Raw genomic sequence first — 9,696 nt, forward strand, 5'->3', positions numbered from 1 at the left:
TGCAAGCAGGAAAATGCACACAAAGAGCCTGGTTTGAAAATTAGTGACAAAGGTTGAGAGGAAACAGAGGATCCCCTCCTGATACCTAAGGGGAAAGGAAAATTTGTCAGGGAGTGAAGGAGCAGTAGAGCTAGGGAAGTGGAATAACCACTGGGAAGCTGCGCCACGGAGGACAAGCATCCTGTGCTACAGGAGAGGGAGGAAAGGGAGGTGCTGCTGAGGAGAGCAGCAAGGAGAGTGCTGTGTGCAGCCCTGCTCTGCCAAGGCCAAACAGGAGCCTTCCATGAATCCTCAGGGTCAGGGGACCAGTCATTGGTTTCTCTGGGTCTGCATTGAAGGCACTTGAGACAGTAGTTCAAGTTCAGACTCAGGTGTTTACTGTTTCTTATCAGTAAAACAGTCTCACTACTGTGAGTTCAGCAGCTTTCCATTAGCAAGGCACAAAATGGCTAACAATCTCTTGTTACAAGGTCTTTTGAAGCTAAACTATCCAATTAAAAACTGACACCTAGATTATTTTCCTTTTTAACCCAATAACTGATCCCAAAGAGCCCCCAGTGGGGACTTTTCTGCCCAATCACAAAATGCCACCCAAACCCATGAAGAAGAGGGAAGAAGAAGCATGAAGAAGAAACCCAGGATGACACCCTCTGCCCTCCATCTTGCTTCCATCCACAACATACTAAAAATCCCAAACCCTAAATTTCTCACCAAGTGACACACCTACACTACTCTCAATAATCTATTTCACACTTTTGTGGATTCTAGTCTGTCTTGAAGTCTAGGAAACTTTCTCCATGAATGAGGGTCAAAGTCAGTGCTCCCCTGGGGGTCAGGGCATCCCAGAGCAGACAGAGAAATATTCCCAGTGCTCTAGTTTGCCACACCTCAGCTTTGAGATGATGAGAACCCAAACAGGACCTTCATCCAAGAGTCCAGTTTAGCTGTCTGGAGCTAGTTTAATCATGCACTAAAGTGTTTTTCTCCCACTTTCCAGAAGCAAACAATAGTAACTCACCAAAGACTTTTAGTGGCAGTGAAGCCAATGTGAGATCAAGGGTGGCTAGTTTGGTCATGCACAACATGATCTGCAGGCTTCAAACAAGGAGCTGACTTACTCTGGGCTGGTCTCACCGTGCCTTTCTTTGTGCAGTGGCTTTGTGTTGCTCTACAAAGGCAGCTCAGTCTAAGCTATATTTTGCCCATAGTTTGTGAATGTTTACAGTGAGCTTCTCCCAGACAGGAAACAAAGCATGATGGATGTTCCTGCTAAATCCCATACCAGCTAAACCCCAGCTATCTGAACATCTTCAGCATAATTCCAAATAATCCACTTGGTGAATACAGATAAATAGAAGAAGGGTTAGGTAAGATTAGGTTACTGTTTTTCTTTCAATGTTTTAGATGTTTTGCTTTCCTTCCCTTAAGTTGCACTGCTAAAATTATTTCTTCTTTCGTGACTTAAGGCAACTGTGATTTGACAGGTTTTTCAGTTTACTGACAAAACTATTCAAAAAAATACAGGAACTCCCCAAATCCTGTTCATTTAAAAGATGTTTTTAATACTGTTTTTCCTTTCTTACAAAGCTGAAAGCATTTGGAAAAAAAAATTGAGGACAGATGAAACTGGATTTTAGTTTAATGCTTGCATAGTAATAACAGAACAGTTAGGCTGAAAAGCTTAACAACAGTTAATTTAGGATAATTATTTAGTAAAATAGAAGATAGTATTTAGAGATAAAAGAAGATAGAAGTTTTCCAAAAAAGTATGTTCTGGGAAAGAAAACTAGGAAATGCAAAACCTCAGCATGTACTTCCCTTGACAGTTACATGACAAAAATTCATCTCAGGACATTGCAGACCCCAAGGCAGCACGTGCATGCCCCTATTCTGGCTTCATAATTAACCAAGTATTAGTGGTGGATATCAGCATAAAACTGTTATTTGGGTTGACTACATGTAAGCTATTGTGAGTAAAACTGTATTGTGAGGCAGAAACAGGAGAGAGTGCAAGTTCAGAGCAATCCCTCCCCAGGTGGCATTTCTTAATATTACAACCACTTTGCTTAATTATGCAAATGCCACTGAGAGTATTAAAGGAAAAAGCTGGAATCTTTAATTGTGTGGACCTCCTTGTCTATATTTTGGATACATCCAACTGTTAAGCTGTAATACTTTTAGGACTGTTTGTAGTAATTACTTTGTGCTAACTGTATTCTGCACAGAGGAATTACTGAGATTTTTCTAATTTTGGAAGAGACTCCTCCATTTTTGGCAATCATACTTTGAATTATAAAGTAATTAGTTGATAGAAATGTTTTACTCCAATGAGACATTAGTTCTACAATGATTTCTGGTAAAATGTATCAAAACAAGAGTTCAAATTTTGACTTAAAAATAGTAGAAATGAAATGAACACATGGACCAAATACATTTTTTCATAGATTTCCACGTCAGTTTACAAAAATGCAGCCAAATAAATAATGTCAAGGTAACAATTCCCAGTCTTACATTCTTGTTAGGATAGCTATAATTGTAAAGAACACCAAACATTGTAAAAGTTGTCTTTGCACCTCCACGTGTGGGGTAGATGGCTTACCGGGAATACAACAATACATAAGCAACATCAGTTTAAGTCTGGATTATTTTAAGCTGTTCAAGGGGAGAATTTGATCCAAATCCACCTTCCATCATCACACATGATTGAATGTAAGAAAGATTTACTCTTACATCTAAATGAAAACAGGGAGAAAGTCACTCCATAGGTTTTTCAAAGGCTTCTCTTGTGATGTGTCTGCATTGTTCATATTTTTGTCTAATGTATCAACATACCATGAGATACAGAAACGAATTACATCATCTCTAAACAGACTTTTTTCAACTGGATGATTATATATTTACCTTATTCAATAAGGGATTATTCTGGGATAGTATTTGAACCTCCACTCTCACTTTTGCACCTTGCATCAGGAGGAGAAAAAGATGAGTGTGATCAGGAGAAAGCCCCAGCAAAGCTGCTGAGGGCAGCAAAAGTGTCTGGAGAAATTTGAGTTAAATTGCAGTGAATCAGTTCCTCAGCAAGAAAGGGGATTAATTACTGTGCACATGTATGCAGTCAGTAAATGGCAGAGAATTTGGAATGAAGATTAATTGTTTCCTTAATATGTGATGTTTGCTGGCCAGACTCTGCTTGCCCGCTGCCACAGCCTTGTGGGAGCCCTGCCAAAGAGTCTCTTAGGAGCATGTGAAAAGAAGGAGGGATTATCCCTTCATGTGCCCTTTATGGTGATTTCCAAATATTTCAGTTTAGACTGTGCTCATGTCACTGCATCAAGCTAAAATTGCCCCTGAGGCTGACTCATGCTGTGAAGCTCTCCATTTCCCCAGGCAGAAAGCCTTCAGATTGGAGAGGTCTGGGAAAATGGAAGAGCTGGCAAAAAAAAAAAAAAAAAAAAAAAAAAAAAAAAAAAAAAAAAAAAAATATATATATATATATATATATATATATATATATATATATATAAAATGTGAAGGCCAGTATTCATTCTGTAAGAATCACTTCTCTTTAAGGAGACATGCCTCCACCTCAGCAGGGTCCTGACCTGAGCCTACTGGAGGATGTGTGGCATCAGGGAGGCAACTTTCAGGCTCACATTTGTCACAATGAACACTAAAAATGACTCCTCTGCAGGGCCTTGGCTTCTGTGCTTACTTGCAGCTGTCCTGCACTTACAGCTTTCTTCTAACTCCAGAGAAGCTACCTGCCATCTGTATGGTGATCCTAGAGGAAAGGAGAATGAGGCCATGTGTCTATCCTATAAAAACATTGTTATCCTGCAGCCAGTGGCACTTGCTATGGTGGAAATTGCCATTACAGGACTAGGAGCTGACTTTTAGAAAAATAAAGAGTTTTCTCAAAGGTGTATCAGAGCCTGAAGCATCCGTGAGACAGATCACCAATGATAGTTTGTATTAAAAGTACAGCAGCAAGAAAGTTGAAGTTCCACAAGATTAAGCACTTGGAAACTTTTCATTAATATATGAAGAGGGTTTCTTACAATCTGGATGTCTCGAGGATCTCAGATATTTACAGACTCATTCAGCTCTCTGCAGGCAGTAGACTGAAATTCACCCAGGTCTTTATTAATTGGTGCTTGCAAGTGACTCTTGTCCTGGCAGCATAATTCCCCAGGAACATTTGAATGCATCACAAAAATGACCAAGAACTACAACCTTGTCTGTAATCCCAGCTATAGGACTGAGTAGTAAATGGATGTGTAGCCTGAATTATCCCTCTCCTTTTGGAGGCAGTTCTTGCAGTTAAGGAACACCTTGGAGCAGGAGGGCTTGAGCTCTCTGTTCAGGTATCAAATTTACATGCAATAAGCACTGCATTATTTTTCACAGCACAAGAGTTGAAATCCTGCTCTTGCACTGAAAATGTAAATACCAAAGCAAAATAAAAAGTGGCAGTGAAGATGGCCTTAAAAGGATGGAGCTCCATAAACACTCATGTTGCTTTATAGGCCCTGGTAAGCCAGTATTTCTGTGTTTCACTGGACTACAGGAATGTATAAAGAATTACTGAATTAATGCATGATATCCATAAAAATAGGAATTTTTATGACTGCCATGTATTAATCCCTCTGATCTAGTAGCACGGTTGCAGCATATAATTAGCAGCTCTATTAGCAGGAGTCAACATTTGTCAAATTATCATTACATTAAAATATGCTTTACATGCACCTCTTGTGTAATCACAGAAGCAAGTTCTTGCATATTCTCAAACAAAAAACCCAGCCTTCCTGTAGAGTGGTCCCACTGACTCCATTAACATGCTCCAAGAGTTAAGGTGATATAGACCACCTGGTTAGGGTTACATAAGCATCTGGCCCTAAGCACTCTGTCGTGCTCTCAGTTGCCTAGATAAAATGGAAGAGAGTGAAAGCACATTGATGTAATGCTGATGTAAAGCCCTTCTTAGCCCAAATTGGGCTAAAGGTCTCCTCAGAAGATCTAGGAGAGAAAAATGTAAGGGTAAGGGGGCTAGAATGAGAAAGGAGCCACATGGCACTGGAGGTAAGTCATCTATAGTTCTTAGAGCTTATTCAGGTACATAAAATATTTTAATTTTAAGCAAGGAATAGACAAATTGTGGATAAGGATTGGTTTTAATTATGACTTCCTGTGAATTAGGACTTGTAAACTGGAGCTTCTAACTGTGCTACTTGCAGAGCTGTTTGATCTGTATCCAAATGTACTGCTGCTGCAGCAAGACATGGCCTTTCACTGCAGTGAGTGGTCTAATAGCTTCACTAAGTGCAATCTTGCAACAAAAACTCACTGCTTTTTAGTCTCATTTGTTACTCATGATTATTAATGAATCCTATATTAGTAAGGCTATCTATACTTAGCAGTCCTCATACAACAATATCATAAACTTTTCCCTTGCAGTGGTAAAGATATTTGACTTCAACATGTAATTTAATTAGCATTTTAAGTACTGTGAGGTTCCCTGCTGGATGAATTTGGGTGCCTTTCTTACGGTTTGATACCATACCCATGCAGAGCCAAGCCCTGCTCTCGTGTGTACGACTGCAGGCTCACTGGTGCAAACTGCATCTTGTTGCAATGAGACATCTGCTGAAGTGAAGCATGTATTCACCTTGATTTCCTTAACAGCTGATGCAGAAATTTTCAGTGGACTAATAAGCCAACAGGAAGATGCCTATGTCCCTTACTGATGATTGAACATGCCCAGATACTGAAATAGGTGAGATGAATCTGAGCCACTGAACTAAGAGATCCTTAATATTTTGAACTGTTCACTGAAGAATGTGCAGATAATCAACAAATTAGTTTACAGAATTGTCAAAAAAGCAGTTTCTTGAGGAAAAAGTCCCCCAATTATGAAAGTTAGCATTTATTTTTTCTCATATTACTCTCCACACTGGTAGTATATACAGATACATCTTTCTTCTTTTTACTTACTTCTTATGAATTTAAATTACAAATTAAAATAATTTGTGGAGTCTTAAGTGCATTTAGGGAGAATGGGAACTATTTTATCTCAGAAAGCAATGTCAGGAACTAGATCTTAATGTAGAAAACTTGAGTGTGGTCCTTCAGGGCCACACCACATCAAAGGTTACTTAATACTGCATCCAAAAGTAACATTTTGGACTTAAGTCTGATGGACAGGAAAATCAATAAACTCAGCTAGTGTTGAAATCTTCCATTAAAAGCAAGCACTACATAAAGGATGATATTGCAGGCAAAAATATTAGTCTTTAACTGATTGGCAAACAGGACTTAGACACTGCGTGGATGTAGCACTGTGGTGCTCTCTGCTTCTTGTCCTCTCTTGTGACTGATAGGAGGTCAATTAATCCTTCACGAGGTTTTTGTGTTCTGTGGTGAAGAGTCAGACTGAAGTTGCCAGCAGAAACTTCCAGTTACCATTTTCCAAGTGTCTTTTCTACATTTCATCTTGTGGGGATGCTATGTTTGGTAGCCAGGAGTGAACAGAGCTACAATAGCCTAAAACCTCTAAATAAATTACTCTCAGGTTTTCAGTGAAGTTGGCTCCTATGGCTGAGCCTCTGTTAAGAATTTCCTAACTTGCAGTGATTCATTGCAAAGCCCTCAAGAGTTTCTGAGTATTGAATGCAGTATTTCTCTCACTTAAAGCATAGGTGAAATTAAAAAAATTAACATTGTCATTTGCAGAGGTCAGCTCCCTCTTCTCCTCACAAAAGAAATACATGCAAAAATCTCCAAATATGAAAATCAATGAAAATAGCATCAATAAAACATGTATCCCAAAGCCTCTTGGTAAATTCAAACAAGAAAAGCAGAGTTTACTCTAAGCTAAATTTAAAAAGCCACTATTTAATTTTCAAAGTTACATGAAAAAGAAGAAGTCCATTTCTGTGGGTATACAGAAAATACATTCACTAAATATTTCTTATTTTCAAGAAGTCTCCTAACAGCATTGTGTACCATGTGAGAAAAATATTTATCTTTGTTTTTAACTTTGTATTTTTGTTGTTACATATCCCTATCCCAAATAATTTCAAAGGTGTTTTACAAACAGGTACAAAAAGTGTTGGAAAAGTGGTTTAAAAGTTGGAGGAAATATATATGTATAGATGAAAAGCTAATATTTTTTCTTTCCATGGTACTTGGCTATCCAGCTACATTGCAAACACTGCCATGTGTATCTACTGTTACTAGAGAATGACAAGAATAAAAAAATTAAGATACTGGAGATGGCAGAAGGAAAGAGAAATTGCCTGGTTAAAGTACCAATTTAGACCTGGACCACTCTCATTTTTTTGTTTTTTAACCAAAAGTATTTTCTTTCCTTCTGACCATATTAATGGTATATGTGGATCTGTTACATTTACAAAAAAAAAAACAAAACCCAAAACCATCTATATTTTTGCCAGGGTGCATACACATTTTCATGCATATTAATGGAACAGTCTGCTATATGGAAATGTATTGATTGCTGTCAACATGAGCTACATTTATAGATCCTACAAAATGTAACATCTTCACCTTCAGATACATAAAAGTAAGGCTCACTTCCTTTACCAAAATGGAGAGACCACAGCATTCTCCTGGACAAATGAATCAGAACTCACAATAGACTGACTCATAAATGGATAAGCAAGCAAAAGTTTGTCCTAGCAGGAAGATGCATACACACAGCTGATGCAGAAGGACAGGGCAGTACTTCTCCTAATATGGACTTCCAGCATCTGGCAGCATCTGCATTTTTCTTGGATCTGCTCCTCACCATGACGTATCGAGTTACTTGCAACAGCTGGAATCAACCAGTGTACATGGCATGTTAACCAGCACTTAAAATGCCATATATGTTGGCCAGTGTTATGAAAAAAGTTTTACAGCAGGAACTGCTGCATTCTTTTCCTGTAGTATTAAATTTCTATTTCAGGCACTAGTGTGAAGGCAATCAGATAATGTCTTTGTACAGGCTGGACTTTGATCCTGGGAACTCCCTGCAACAACACAGCATTCCAAGAAGATAAATTGGTATACAGGCGTCACAACATAGAAACTATTATATTTATTAATGGTGCCAGGATAGTTTCAATTATAATAATAAACCTCTATACATAAACTTGAAAAATAATTCTGTATGCAAACTTTCTCTCCTTTTTAAAAGGGAGACTTGTGAAGACAAACTCACAGGAGATGAGGTAGTTTCTTCCAATAGGAAAAATCAACATAGAGCATGTCAGAGATTAAAACTCTGAAATGCAAAGCTTATATTTGTTTTTGGCTTATGACAGTGATGCAAAGAAGTAGCTGTAAAGAAGCTGTTGGACATATGTGATCTGTACATTGCCTGGGCTAGTCTAGGATAGGCTTTGCCTTATCCATTTTAAAGTTTGCAACAAGATGCTGGAAACCATACCTTTCTTTAGCCTCCAGCTGTTCCTGTAGCTCTACTCCCTGACTTCCCCCTTGCACCCCCTGCACCCAGCTTCCTACCACTGCCTGCATCCACCCTGCTCCCTGGCAGGTCTCCCAGCCCTTGTGCCACCGTGTCTCCACTGCAGGCTCACCATGAAGTGCGTGGAAACTTCCACTCCTCCTCCTCGAGGCAAATGGCAGCACAACGGGCTTTGGGCAGGCTGCCAGGGCAGCACCCTTCCTCTCCTCACACAGGGTTTATTGACGGGCAAAGCTGGCTGTCAGCGCCTCAAACTGGCCATGAGAACAAAATGTCATTTGGAAAAGTGTATGTGTTGATCAAACTGCTTGTAGAGACAAACTCTCAGGGTTGAACACAACTCTTTCCCTGGTGCTTAGTTCTTAGGCTGGCCTGCAGAAGTCAGGGATCCTGGCATCCTTTACTCATTAATACTGAATTAATGCTGGAGCCTGGAGAAGCACAGCTTCAGTCTTGCCCAGGCACGTCTGCAGGCTGGAGCTAAGTTAACCCATGCACATGACAGAAAGTTCATGTTTCCAGCCTGGCTGTGGGAACACAAGCATTACCTGACCTGATAGAAACTAAAAGTAGCAAAGAGAGACAATGCATGATCAAACATAAATGCTGTTGATGCAAAGTCTAATCACTGCTATTTCTGAGCAAAGTTGAATAATGAGTGTGTAATGGAGGATACACTATTGCTCAGTGTGGTTTCGATCTGGCTCCAGGAACCTGACCAACAACACCCTTATTGCACGGTCCAGCCTGAGGTTTGCTTGCAAAGCTTGCCCATCCCAAAGATCTGTCAGGCAGCTCAGAAAGGGAGAGCAGCCAAAGTACAGGAACAGTGAATAGTCTCAGAAACAATCACACTTCAAATCTGCTCGATGTTCCTGCTGTCAGTTATACAAAGCAGCATTAGTGTTGTAGGACAGACTATTTTCAGATAGACAAACTGAGTCAGATTTCAACATTCACTTAGATTCTTAGTTTTGCCATTGCATGTGTTAGGGGTTTTTTGTTGGTTTGTTTTTTCTCCCCCACCCGAACTGGCTCAATTAGACCTAATGCCTAGCACATATTCCCTGGGGTGGGCTGCCAAGCTGAACTGTGACTTATGCTTATTATTTAAGGCTCTTCTACTGTTACTTGGAGTGATTTTGGTTACACCAGTACTGCTCATGCTCTTCCAAAACAAATTAATCAGATGGGGTCTGTGATCCTCCACA

At 39.6% G+C, this 9,696-nt stretch overlaps 1 long non-coding RNA gene across 1 annotated transcript; it reads left to right on the top strand.

Annotated features, from left to right (window-relative positions):
* The first annotated feature begins 4,915 nt into the window (after positions 1-4,915).
* LOC132074011 (uncharacterized) lies at positions 4,916-8,032 on the top strand. Its single transcript, XR_009418564.1, has 3 exons — positions 4,916-5,079; positions 5,683-5,773; positions 7,570-8,032. It is a non-coding gene; the product is annotated as an uncharacterized LOC132074011 (long non-coding RNA).
* The last annotated feature ends 1,664 nt before the right edge of the window (positions 8,033-9,696 follow it).

Source organism: Ammospiza nelsoni, chromosome 5 (assembly GCF_027579445.1).
Source record: "Ammospiza nelsoni isolate bAmmNel1 chromosome 5, bAmmNel1.pri, whole genome shotgun sequence".
In the NCBI taxonomy this organism is placed as follows: Eukaryota; Metazoa; Chordata; class Aves; order Passeriformes; family Passerellidae; genus Ammospiza; species Ammospiza nelsoni.